We start from the raw sequence: 13,851 nt of genomic DNA, 5'->3' as shown, positions 1-13,851 counted from the left end.
TCACATTGTAGGCCTATATAGTGTCCACACAGATCATATTATGCCACATTAAAGAGCCCCAGTTCATATTATGCCACACAATGGTGCCTCTACTTCATATTGTGACACATTACAGTGAGCAAGTTCATATTACTACATGTAACACTATAATGCCCTCCAGTTAATTTTATACCACAGTAGATTGAGCAGGTCCAGGGGTGTAACTAGATATATTGTAGGACGAAAGGCAAAACCTTGTAAGGGCCCCTATGTACCACCCAATGGTTGAAAATGTATATAACACATGTAACTTTGACAGGAAAAGTGGGCCCCTCTCAGCTCTGGGCACCATAGCAGCTGCACTTCCTGCACCTATGGTAGCTACGCTCTTGCTTACCTGCAATCCGTGCCTCAACATATTTTACATCCTATCTCTATGTGGAATGCTCAAACCTCATAAACACTAATGAGGACAATAGAGAAAACAAGGTATTCTGAATAAAACAATTAGACAGCCCATTACCGTGTACAGTATGTTAAAAGCCTATGCCACCTGTTATTTAAACTAGAAGATTTATAAAATCACCCCTTCATTACGTAGCTCTCCAGGTCCAGCTGTGGTCCAACACACCAATTAATTGGGCCTATACAGATTTGTCCAAGATGGAAGAGCCTGCTAATGAAGATAGGAGGATATTAATTGCTGACCTACTGTATAGCTTGTTCAGGGTCTAATGTACATAACGTAACTTGGTGCAGGAACGTGCAGTCAGGGGAGGCAGTGCCTCCCCTGTCAAAATGATTGAAGTAATACAAAGAAGATATTTATAACACGTTCTGTGTCATAATTATCCTCTCTGCATTTTTCTAATCATATTTGCTGTGGAAACAGCCTAATGTCGGTGGGAGGCAGCTGAGAGTGCTGCCTCATACTGACAATAGTAAAGTGCCTGAGGCTAGGGGCGGGGCCAAACCAAGGGCAGGAAAAGCCCATTGAAAAAACGTAGTAGAGGCACCAGCAGATCTGCCTCCTTGACAGGGGCGTGCCTGAATCCCACTTTAGAGCAAATCCATGGCCCTGGTACAACAACTTCCCAGGCCCGGCCTGAGTGGTTGTGACCACAGTGTGTGTGTGTGTGTGTGTGTGTGTGTGTGTGTGTGTGTGTGTGTGTGTGTGTGTGTGTTTTTTTGTGTGTGACTCCAAATCCAGACCTCCATGGGTTAATAAATTTGATTTCCATTGATAATTTTTGTGTGATTTTGTTGTCAGCACATTCAATTATGTAAAGAACAAAGTATTTAATAAGAATATTTCATTCATTCAGATCTAGGATGTGTTATTTTAGTGTTCCCTTTATTTTTTTGAGCAGTGTATATATATATATATATATATATATATATATATATATATATATTAAATGCAACCATACCTTCCTCTGCGATAAGTGAATTTATCTAATGAACGATAAAATATAGGCTGGCGTTCTCACTGAGGGGGTAATTAAGAGTTGATCGCAGCAGCAAATTTGTTAGCAGTTGGTCAAAACCATGTGCACTGCAGGGGGGGGGGGCAGATATAACATTTGCAGAGAGAGGAGGGTTATTTTGTTTCTGTACAGGGTAAATACTGGCTGCTTTATTTCTACACTGCAATTTAGATTTCAGTTTGAACACACCACACCCAAATCTAACTCTCTCTGCAAATGTTATATCTGCACCCCCCCCCCCCTCCCCCGGCAGTGCACATAGGTGTGGTCATTCCGAGTTGTGCGCTCATTGACGATTTTCGCTATATTGCGATTAGTCGCTTACTGTGCATGCGCAAGGTTCGCAGAGCGCATGCGCTTAGTTATTTTACACAAAAGTTAGGTATTTTACTCACGGCATAACAAGGATTTTTCATCGTTCTGGTGATCGGAGTGTGATTGACAGGAAGTGGGTGTTTCTGGGCGGAAACTGGCCGTTTTCTGGGCGTGTGCGAAAAAACGCTGGCGTTTCTGGGAAAAACGCGGGAGTGTCTGAAGAAACGGGGGAGTGTCTGGGCGAACGCTGGGTGTGTTTGTGACATCAAACCAGGAACGAAACTGACTGAACTGATCGCAATGGCTGAGTAAGTCTGGAGCTACTCAGAAACTGCTAAGAATTTTCTATTCGCAATTCTGCTAATCTTTCGTTCGCAATTCTGCTAAGCTAAAATACACTCCCAGAGGGCGGCGGCTTAGCGTGTGCAATGCTGCTAAAAGCAGCTAGCGAGCGAACAACTCTGAATGAGGGCCATGGTTTTGCCCAAGTGCTAACAAATTTGCTGCTGCGATTAACTCACACAAGAATTAATACACAATAGTGAGAAAGCACCACCTTATTGCGGGTATAGTCAGATTTCAACAGCAATGTTATATTTCAAAGTAGAAGGTAACTCCTTTACATATATTCAGATAGAAACAAGTCATACAAAAAACAGAAACAATAGAAAAAAAATAGAAACAATGTCATACAAAAAATAGGGAAGGGGCGTGGCCACAGTTATGCTCCCTGTAGTTGTGCCCCCAGTAGATTTTCCCCCTGTAGCTGTGCCCCCTGTAGTTTTGCCCCCTGTAGTCATGCCCCTGATAGCGCCGCTCACAAAAAAAAATACTCACCAGCCCTGCTCCTGCTTCCCGACCGCTGCTGCTGTCCTCTGTCTCCAGCTGCCGCTCCTCGGATCTATGGGAAATAAGTCATGCCATCTCTCCCATAGTGCCGCACAGACACTAGAGGTCAATTATAACCTCTAGCATCTGTGGCCACTCCCACAATGCCGAGGTCAGGCGGGTCAACGTTTTATTTAATGACTAAATTTCTTCAGGACATGTAATACTAATGGTAAAGTATGGATGCATGTTTTATAGAATATTTATATAGAATTAATAAATTGTCAGCATCTGCAGTCACAGTTCTCAAGTCACAGTTTTGCACCTGAAGCCTGCTGATTCTGTAGAGGCCATCCAGAGCCAGCTGCAGAGAATGACTCACAAGATGATGATGTCATTGTCTTGTGAGATCCTAGCAGCGGTGCAGCAGCTGGAACGTCCACGACAAGGGACAAACAGCCAGGTGACACACACATACATCCCTCCTCCCGGTGGCCCAACCCACCGCCCACATGCCCGTCTGCCCACTGATTTATAATAAAGAAAAAAAAAATATTCCTCCCCCCCCACCCCCACCCCAATAAAAAGGCTACTGGTGTGCTCTGGCTTGGGCCCCCTGGCATGCCCAGGCCCGGGTAATCTGTACCCCCCCTCCCCCCCCCCCCCCCCCCCCCGCCCCCTCTTGGCACCACTGCAGGTTGCTGTAGTCAGGGTCAGAGTTACGGCAGGAGCAGGATGCATGTCACTGTCTGCTCCAGTCTTTTGTTTTCCAGCCCTCAGCTACTGTCTGTGGATGTGAGTTATTGATAAGCAGTAATCTAAGTAGGTACCTCCTTCATTCACACACACACACACACACACACACACACACACACACACACACACACACACACACACACACACACACCAGCACAGCCCTGGGTGGGAGGAAGATGGATGCTGAGGCTCTTTACTTGTTCTGTACACTGGAGTACACTGGAGTACTCACTGGGGTCGATTCAATTCTCTGACAGTTGAATAGCGCCAGGAATTAGCTCCCGGTGCTATTCAATACAGTGACACTTAATTGTCTGGAATTCTTCTCTCACCCCCGGGGGATGCGAGAGGAAACCCGACAAAAGTGCTGCCGTGCGGTCGACGCGAGGCTGATTCTGTCGGGAATCAGCATCGTGGCGGGGAGTTAAGTTGGAGAATGCCCGTTCTCCCGACAAATCAACCTGTTAAGTCCGGGAGAACGGGCATTTGCCCGACTTAACTTGAGCTGACTTGAATAGCGATGGGAGCTAATTCCCGGAGTTATTCAACTGTCAGAGAATTGAATCGACCCCATTGTGTCATTAGGTTAGGGTCAGGCTGCGGGAAGGGAGGGTTAGGGGGGTTGTATGCTGATGTAAATCCACTTTAGTTAGCCAGTGCCTCCCCACTCATTGACCTCACCACACGTCACTGATTTGGTGTCATGACCAACATGCTGAGTCACCTCTTGTAATGGCAATTTAAAATGCAGAGGCATGTCTGGTCTCTAATATAATACGCCTATAAAACCTGATGTACTCTCCTTATATGCATTGCCATAACGTGTCCCAAACACATACATAGATCTTTAGCTGGTGGTGGCTATTGTTGTATTTACAGCCAAATAAGCAGATTCTAATATGCAATGCCTTATCTTGTGGCTTTTCTAGTATGCAGTGTCCTATTTTGTGCCTTATCTTATATGCTGTGTCCTATCTTGTAGCTTGTTTAATATGCAGTGCATTATGCCGATTTTTGGCCCAGTATACACGCACAGGTCCCATTTTGTGCGTGCGCAGGCCGGACAATTTGAGTGTATCGCATTGATGTGAACGCCTCTGCCGGATTGACAGGCAGAGGCGTTCACAAGGCGGTTGGAGCGGCAAAGTGGCATTGTCAGAGCGGCAATGTGGCATTGCGGGGGCAATTGAATTGTGATTGCTGGCCGCTATTAGCATGACAGACGGCCTTGCCCTGTGCTGGGCGGCCCCCAGCATGTAACTGATAGCAGTTGGAGTTTTGCTAAAATAGCAAAACTGCAACTGAAGCTGAATGAGGGCCCATATGCAATATCTGGTGCCCAGTGAAATATGCAGATGCTTATTTTGTGCCCTATAACATATGCAGTACCATATTTAATACCGTCTAATATGCAGTGCCAAATTTGACGCCCAATCTATTATGCAGAGATCTATCTGATGCAAAGCCTAAAGCCATACCTTATCAGCAGGGCCGGTGCTAGGGTGTTCGGCGGCCTCCTGCAAAAAATGAATTTGCGCCCTTCCTCACACACGTAAAAGGGACAGATGCGCGCCTAAGGCACGCACCAAAAATTTAGGGGCGTGGCTTAATGGGGAAGGGGCGTGACCACAGAATAGTACCAATTCACATTACAACGCACAATATAGTGTCCATCAGTCACATTACACAGTGTTACTTATACAATAAAATGAATTACTGAGTTAATAAAGGTCATTTACGACCAAACTGAGCGCTAGTATTTGCACAAATGCTCTGATCCCTTGAGGTGGCAGAGGCACTATCACCATACTAGTAACTGGATGTATACTGCACTTTCCAATTGCACTTGATAAGCAGATTTCTGCGCACACCTGCACCAATGCAAACACATCATGATGTACCCAACTCTCAATATCGAGTTCAACCGAATGTTAACAGCTAAAGAAGAGGTCCCAAAGTGAGAATAAATCAGATTTGTTTTTCATTCTTTCCACCATTTTCAGGTGGACCCACAAATCACACAGGTGCGTCCAGGGGCAATGCCTGGATGCAACTTTGTGCGACAGCACCTTTTTACACATTAGGGCAGACAGCGTCCCCCTTTTTACACAGTACGGCAGACAGCATCCCCTTTTTACACATTACGGCAGACAGAATAGATAGATACACAGGGATAGATAGAGAGAGAGGCAGACAGAATAGATGATACTTACCATCTCTCCGCGCTGGCTCAGGCAGTCAGGTTCCTCGTGCTGGCAGATCCCGGGTATGGGAGAAGGAGGAGGAGGGAGGGGGACTGGAGCCACAGCAGCGCTATGTAATTGGTAGTGGCGCCGCTGCAGCAGTCCCCTCTCCTTCCGCATTGGCTGGCTGCCGCCGCTGTGAATGCTGGGATGAGGGAAGCGCATCCTAGCATTCACAGCAGCACCAGCCAGCCAATGCGGAAGGAGAGGGACTGCTGCAGCGGCACCGCTACCAATTACATAGTGCTGCTGTGGCTCCAGTCCCCCTCCCTCCTTCTCCTCCGGGACCTCCCCTGACGCTGCTCCTTTTCTCCTCCGGTGGCGCACACAGCACAGGCGGCTTGTAATGAGTTAATTTGACTCATTACAAGACGCTGACATAGTTGCTGGCCGTTATCCAGCACGGCGCTTCCCTGCATTGCAGACCTTGGTGAGCGGGTAGCGCCGGCCCTGGTACTATCCCTGCCCCCCTTCCACGCATACTACACTGCAGCTGCAACCCTGAACCACACTCCCCACATACTACATCGCCGCTACCCTGCATCCGCCTCCCTGCACACATTAATATGAACCCTCACCCCAAGCACACATTCATAGGACACCCCCCCTCCCCCAGCACACATTAGTATGACCCCCCTCCTCAAGCACAGAATAGGGCACCCCCCCCCTCCCACATTAATAGGATCCCCCCAAGCACAGATTAATTGGACACCCCTCCCCAAGCGCAGAGTAATAGGACCCCCCTCCACAAGTAGATTAATGACCCCCCTCGCCAAGCATACATTAATTGGACGCCCCCAGCACACAGTAATAGGACCCCCCCAGCACACAATAGGACTTCCTCACCCTCCACAGCACACAGTAACAGGATTCCCCCCCCCCTCCCCAGCACACAGTAATAGGACTCCCCCCCTCCCAGCACAGTAATAGGACCTCCTTACCCTCCACAGCACACAGTAATAGGACCCCCCTCCCAGCACACAGTAATAGGACCTCCTCACCCTCCCAGCACACAGTAATAGGACCCCTCTCCCAGCACACAGTAATAGGACCCCCCTCCCCAGCACACAGTAATAGGACCCCCCTCCCCAGCACACAGTAATAGGACCTCCTCACCCTCCCAGCACACAGTAATAGGACCCCCCCCCCCCTCCCAGCACACAGTAATAGGACCCCCCTCCCAGCACACAGTAATAGGAGCCCCCTCCCCCTCCCAGCACACAGTAATAGGACCCCCCCTCCCCAGCACACAGTAATAGGACCCCCCTCCCCCTCCCAGCACACAGTAATAGGACCCCCCCCTCCCCAGCACACAGTAATAGGACCCCCCTCCCAGCACACAGTAATAGGAGCCCCCTCCCCCTCCCAGCACACAGTAATAGGACCCCCCCTCCCCAGCACACAGTAATAGGACCCCCCCTCCCCCTCCCAGCACACAGTAAAAGGACCCCCTCCCCCTCCCAGCACACAGTAAAAGGACCCCCTCCCCCTCCCAGCACACAGTAAAAGGACCCCCTCCTCCTCCCAGCACACAGTAAAAGGACCCCCTTCCCCTCCCAGCACACAGTAAAAGGACCCCCTCCCCCTCCCAGCACACAGTAAAAGGACCCCCTCCCAGCACACAGTAAAAGGACCCCCCCTCCCCCTCCCAGCACACAGTAAAAGGACCCCCCTCCCCCTCCCAGCACACAGTAAAAGGACCCCCCCTCCCAGCACACAGTAAAAGGACAGTCTCCCCCTCCCCCTCCCAGCACACAGTAAAAGGACCCCCTCCCCCTCCCAGCACACAGTAAAAGGACAGTCTCCCCCTTTGTTTATCTGCAGCAGCTGCACTAACCTGAGCCACTGCTCCTCGTGTGACTGGCTGTTAGTGCTGCTCCTCTCCTCACGCTGCTTCCTCCTCCACTACACACAGGTCAGTGTGTGTATCACGTGATGGAGAGGGAGGGGAGGGAGCGGGCGTGCTGGAGATTGCTGTGCTGTGTCTTCAGGAGAGTGAGCAGGAAGGGGGGAGGGCCCTATTGCAGGAGGAGATCCGTGATGAAGTTCCTCTGTACGGCCGGCGGCGCAGCAGCATGTTACACTACACAGTGAGGCAGGCGCTGCTCGTCAGTATGGTTGCGGAGCAGGGAGAGCGCCTCTCTAGCCCAGCGCCTCCCTGCTTTGCAGACCTTGCTGAGCGGGTAGCGCCGGGCCTGCTTATCAGCCAACTATGCTCTCTCTCTCTAATATATATATAAATATATATATATATATATATATATATATATATATATATATTAGGGATAAGCAGGTTCGGTTTTCTGAGAACCGAACCCTACTGGACTTCACACTCTGAGCCCAGTTCCGAGTCAGGCTCTGGTTTTCCCGCCTGACTCGGAAACTCGAATGAGGCAAAATGTCATCATCCCGCTGTCGGATTCTCGGGGGATTTGGATTCCATATAAGGAGCCGCCTGTCGCGGGCATTTTCACCCCAGTCTCAGAGAGTGTAGTGAGAGGACGTGTCTTCGTCCTCAGTGTCTGTGTGGGGGTGGGAACGTGGGGTGGTGAGTCTAGTGCTGTCTTGTGCTGCTCAGTCCAGTCCAGTGTAGTCAGTGTCTTATGCTGCATCAGTCCAGCCAATCACAGTGTTGGTATCCTCTGCTGCTATATGTCCCCAGTGCTGCTGGCTGCTGTATAAGTCCCTTGCATTTTTGCTGTGTTGTCTTGCATCAGACCAGGGGTAGTGTCTTGTGCAGTATCAGTCCAGTGACCAGTCACAGTGGTGATGTCCTCTGCTGCCATATATCCAGTGTCGCTGTATAAGTCCCTTTTAGTGCTGCTGTGTTGTCCTGCATTAGACCAGGGGTAGTGTCTTGTGCTACATCAGTCCAGTGACCAGTCACAGTAGTGGTGTCCTCTGCTGCCATATATCCAGTGTTTCTGACGTATAATTCCTGTGATACTGGTGTATAATTCCTGTGATATTCCATATAATACCCATGATACTGCCATATGATTCCTGTGATATTGCCGTATAATTCTCGTAATACTGGCGTATAATTCCTATAATATTGCTGTATAATTCCTGTGATATTGCCGTATAATTCTCGGAATACTGGCGTATAATTCCTGTGACATTGCCGTATAATTCTCGGAATACTGCCGTATAATTCCTGTGATATTGCCATATAATTCTCGGAATACTGGCGTATAATTCCTGTGACATTGCCGTATAATTCTCGGAATACTGGCGTATAATTCCTGTGATATTGCCATATAATTCTCGGAATACTGGCGTATAATTCCTGTGACATTGCCGTATAATTCTCGGAATACTGGCGTACCATTAGTTTGATACTGCCATATAATTTCAGTAATACTGGCGTATAATTCCTGTGATACTGCCATATAATTCCAGTGATACTGGCGTATAATTCCTGTGACATTGCCATCTAATTCCTGTGATATTGCCATATAATTCTCAGAAAACTGGCGTATAATTCCCGTGATACTGCCGTATAATTCCCCGTGATACTGCCGTATAATTCCCCGTGATACTGCCGTATAATTCCCATAGGCGTGCGCAGCACATTTTATTAGGGGGTGCACCATCAGAGGGGTGTGTCTAGCACCGCCTTTTGGGAGTGTCATCGCAATATAAAATATCCACCCTTGTACCAATCCTAATAAAGCAGATACATTGTCAGATGTTGTGGTGTGCACCAAACACCCCTGATGGCACTCACTGCAATTACAGTGCTCCTCCTCAGCCTGGTCTGACTCCCCCCTCTTTCCCCTGCAAGCTGCAGCAGCTAACTTACAAGTCAGCCACTCACTGACACTGACAGTCGCAGACTAGTACTGCTGCTGCTGGAAAATGCTGCTGCCGGCCGCCTGCCAGTATTGAATTTGTCTTCCTAAGAGGAATGCTGGCTGCATGCTGATCCTCATCAGTGACTGGCGTTGGCATAGCATAGAAGGAGAGAGGTGGGCATGTGGCGGGTGCGCCTGCGAGCAGCATGACGTAATCACATCACATGTTTTTGTACATGGAAGTGGAGCCGGGAGCTTGAAAGCCGGTAGCAGTGGCACCCTTGATTAACCCAGGCGTCCGGTCAGTACTGCAGTCCTGACAGGGTGCAGCGCAGAGGGGACAGTAATCAGCCTGCTCGGCGATCGCTGCATCAGGCATGTGTGATCGGAGTGCCAGACATTAGGGGGTGCCTGTGCGCAACAGGCACCCCCCTGCGCACACCTATGATAATTCCATGTAAGTTCACATAATTCCATATAAATCCAGTCCAATGGTGCTGCCATTGCCATATAAATTCAGTGGTGCTGACCTGTGCTGTATATTATTTACTCCAAATAAAGGGGTTATTAATATTTAATCCAAATAATTTTTACAGGGTTTGCCCTGTGAGGTGTAGGGGTACGCTCTCTTGTGCCGCATATTGTGTTATATAACTCCAGAAAAATAATGGAGAACAAACATTTGGAGGATAAAATAGGGAAAGATCAAGAACCACTTCCTCCTAGTGCTGAAGCTGCTGCCACTAGCCATGACATAGACAACAAAATGCCATCAATGTCGTCTGCCAAGGCCAATGCCCATTGTGATAGTAGAGGGCATGTAAAAGCCAAAAAGCCAAAGTTCAGTAAAAAGACCTAAAAAAAGAAATTTAAATGGTCTGAGGAGAAACGTAAACTTGCCAATATGCCATATACGACACGGAGTGGCAAGGAACGGCTGAGGCCCTGGCCTATGTTCATGACTTGTGGTTCAGCTTCACATGACGATGGAAGCCCTCATAACTGAGGCCTTGACACTTATGTTGGTGTTAGACGTGCGTCCGGTATCCGCCATTACTGCAGTGGGATTTAGACAATTGATGGAGGTACCAAATCCCATCTAGATTCCACTTCACTAGGCAAGTGATACCGAGATTTTGTCATTTCATTCCAGTGATTTGGACGTATAATTATTAATTACAGTGATTTTGCCAATTAATTCCAGTGATTTAGATGTATAAATACAGTGATTTTGCAGTATAATTCCAGTGATTTGGACGTATCATTATTAATTATAGTGATTTTGCCAATTAATTCCAGTGATTTGGACGTATAATTACAGTGATTTTGCAGTATAATTACAGTGATTTGGACATATAATTATTAATTACAGTGATTTTGCTAATTAATTCCAGTGATTTGGACATATAATTCCAGTTGGAATTGTTTGTGTTGCTTGGCTTAGTCATACAGCTACCCCATTGCAACTCTTTGACATCTTTGCATACTGCTGTATTAGTCTTGGGGTACTGCCGTATAAGTCCACCAATTGCAGATTTTTTAAAAAATGACAGGGGCTGTCAGTGGACCGAACGACTGCGGCCCACTCTCGACATTCAGCCACTGCGTGACACTACTAGATGGGCCAGGTGGTTGTGTCGCTTAGCTTAGTCATACAGCAACCTCCGTGCACCTTTTTTTTCTTCTTTGCATCATGTGCTGTTTGGGGCCTTTTTTTTTATATCTGCCCTCCTGTCTGCCACTGCAGCGCCACTCCTAAATGGGCCAATTGTCCCTTAGCTTGATCATACAGCCACCTCGGTGCAACTTTTAAGCCTAAAAACAATATTGTGAGGTGTTCACAATAGACTGGAAATGAGTGGAAATGAATGCTATTGAGGTTAATAATACCATAGGATCAAAATTACCCCCAAATTCTGTGATTTTAGCTGTTTTTATGTTTTTTTCAAAAATCATCCAGATCCAAAACCAAAACACAAAAGGGTGGTTTTGGCAGAACCAAGCCAAAACCAAAACACAAGTGGAATTAGAACCAAAACACGAAAAGGGCCAGCTGCACATCTCATATCTATCTGTCTATCTGTCTATCGATCATAGCAGAGAGGCGTTCAGGGTAGTGGCTGCTTTCGATCCTCCACATTCAGCCAACATGCTGAGGCTCTGTGAAACCCGTCAGCTGATGGAAATAGGAGGAAGATGCAGTAATAAATGACTGAATATCTACACCCTTTTCCACGCTCATAAACGTTCTGTGTCTGCAGTCAATAGGAATAACATATATAAATGTGCATCTTGAGGTTCTAAAAAGACTGATTGCAGAACTCAGTTCAGATAACTAAATTGCAAGGAAAATATTATCACATCTATTGCCATGGGATCCCCTTCATAACTGTGTAATTATACTTTGTTCAACATATTCATCTAATTACCTGTAAAGCAGGTGCATGTAATTGTCAGCAATTCCCGGAGTGTAATATATACAGTATCTCATTTTAGTTAACTATCCCCTAACAAACCGGTGATTTATTGCAATATTAAAAAAATGATGATCATTTCATATTTGCTGTAGCATTCCTACATTATTACTATACAAGAGATAATCATAGTTGTGTGTAAAGCAAAACATCAAGGGCCACATGTAATAGCATCTTCCTTGCCGCCAATCCTTGCCATTCTGCAGTGTAATGAGAGTCATTACACCTCCTCGGCAAGGACCAGGTTATATCCAACAACCATCATCACTCCCCACTGCATTGTAGCTGCACCAAATCCTCCTGACCACGAAGATTCGCTTCACCAGGGATTTACCTGAGACCTCTTTCAGCCTCTACCTTGTTGCCATCACCACGTGCGACCTGGCTCAAGCATTTCTGTCCAGGCAGGATATGACCCACTGTGACGCTCGCCGGATGTGTAAAGATGCATTTCATAAAGGACAAAGAACCCTCACAGTCATTGGCATATCTATAATGGGTACAGCATATGCAGTGCACATGGGCCCCTGGGTCCAGGGGGCCCACATTGCACACCCTGGACCCATAATTATACTTAGCTGCCCAGAGTCCCGCTTCAGCCGGCATTACAGAGCAGCAGAAAATCACTGGCAAAATGGCGTGAGACTGTGGTTAGGGTGTCAGGCTCCGGAGCTTTACCTCTGGCGGGTGCTCCAGCGGGTTACCATCCCGCTGGTTGGTGCGGCGGCAGGGAGCTGCTGGCGGCGGGTCCTTCCGGACGGATGTGCGGCTGCCAAGGGCCGGGGGCCGAGGGTCTGGGTAAGGTCCTCTAGTGGTGACATAGTATAGTGTGTCAGAGACAGAAGCTCGCTAAAGCTGTGTGCTAACAGCTAAGTACAGTTGTGCTCATAAGTTTACATACCCTAGCAGAATTTGTGATTTTCTGGACATTTGTCAGAGAATATGAATGATAACTCACAAACTTTTCTTTCACTCATGGTTAGAGGTTGGGTGAAGCCATTTATTGTCAAACAACTGTGTTTACTCTGTATGTAAACTTTTGATCAGGGTCATTTGGGTAGTTTCTGTTGTCATTATGATTTAAAAAGAGTAAACACAGTTGTTTGACAATAAATGGCTTCACCCAACCACTAACCATGAGTGAAAGAAAAGTTTGTGAGTTATCACTCATATTTCTGACAAATGGCCAGAAAATCACAAATTCAGCTAGGGTATGTAAACTTATGAGCACAACTGTATGTCTCCTGTCCTGGGGGCAGCCATTTTGGAAACCAGAGTATTACCAATGAAGTTCTCAATCTGTGTCCAGCCAATCCTGCGTGTTCTCCCCCTACAAAAGGGGGCTGGCTCAGAGGGAGAGTGCCAGTGCTTCATGTTACTTCCTTGTGAAAGGTTCTCCAGCTCTGTGCTCCCAGGTTACTTCTGGTTCTCTGGTCCTGGTTGCTTTCACCCATTGGTTACCTAAACGCTGCTGCAGTCCTGCTGTCTAAGTCCGTTGCCACTCGTGGAAGCGCTCACAGGGTCCCAGGATGTAGAGGAGCTCCAGGTGCTAACGGCAGTTCCCGCAGACGTCTTCATTTCTTCAAAGTCTAAGTTCTTCAGCCTCGTCTTTCAATCACAAACCACAGTCTTCATTTCTTCAAAGTCCAAGTTCTTCAGCCTCGTCTTTTAATCATAAAACACAGTCTTCAGTTCTTCTTTACCGGAGTTCTTCAGCTTCACTCTTCAAGTCATTTAACCATAGACTCTAATTCTTCCAGTTTCTTCAATTGCTCTAATATTCGTGTACAGCCTGATTATTCATTAAAACTACAGTTATCTTCCTACGAAGTCCTCCTTTTCTTTACGCCCTCCGGCCAACGTTAATACTTAGTTTGGCTTCCACCCCATGAGGAGGAATTACATTCAGCCACCTCGTTTACTCTCCTCACAGGTAGCTGTCCCTTCAGCCAAAACTCGGTTGTCGGAACCC

The 13,851-nt window shown here is 47.4% G+C and overlaps 1 long non-coding RNA gene across 1 annotated transcript in view; it reads right to left on the bottom strand.

The window, feature by feature from the left end:
• Positions 1-7,517, bottom strand: part of LOC135058123 (uncharacterized) — a 200,393-nt gene extending 192,876 nt beyond the window's left edge. Inside the window, exon 1 of the long non-coding RNA XR_010244620.1 lies at positions 7,446-7,517. This is a non-coding gene — a long non-coding RNA (uncharacterized LOC135058123). The remainder of the gene's footprint in view (positions 1-7,445) is intronic.
• Between the last annotated feature and the right edge of the window lie 6,334 nt (positions 7,518-13,851).

This window comes from Pseudophryne corroboree, chromosome 3 (assembly GCF_028390025.1).
Source record: "Pseudophryne corroboree isolate aPseCor3 chromosome 3, aPseCor3.hap2, whole genome shotgun sequence".
NCBI classification, from domain to species: Eukaryota; Metazoa; Chordata; class Amphibia; order Anura; family Myobatrachidae; genus Pseudophryne; species Pseudophryne corroboree.
Note: the sequence above shows the minus strand (reverse complement) of the source record. Positions and strands in the feature narration are given on the sequence as shown.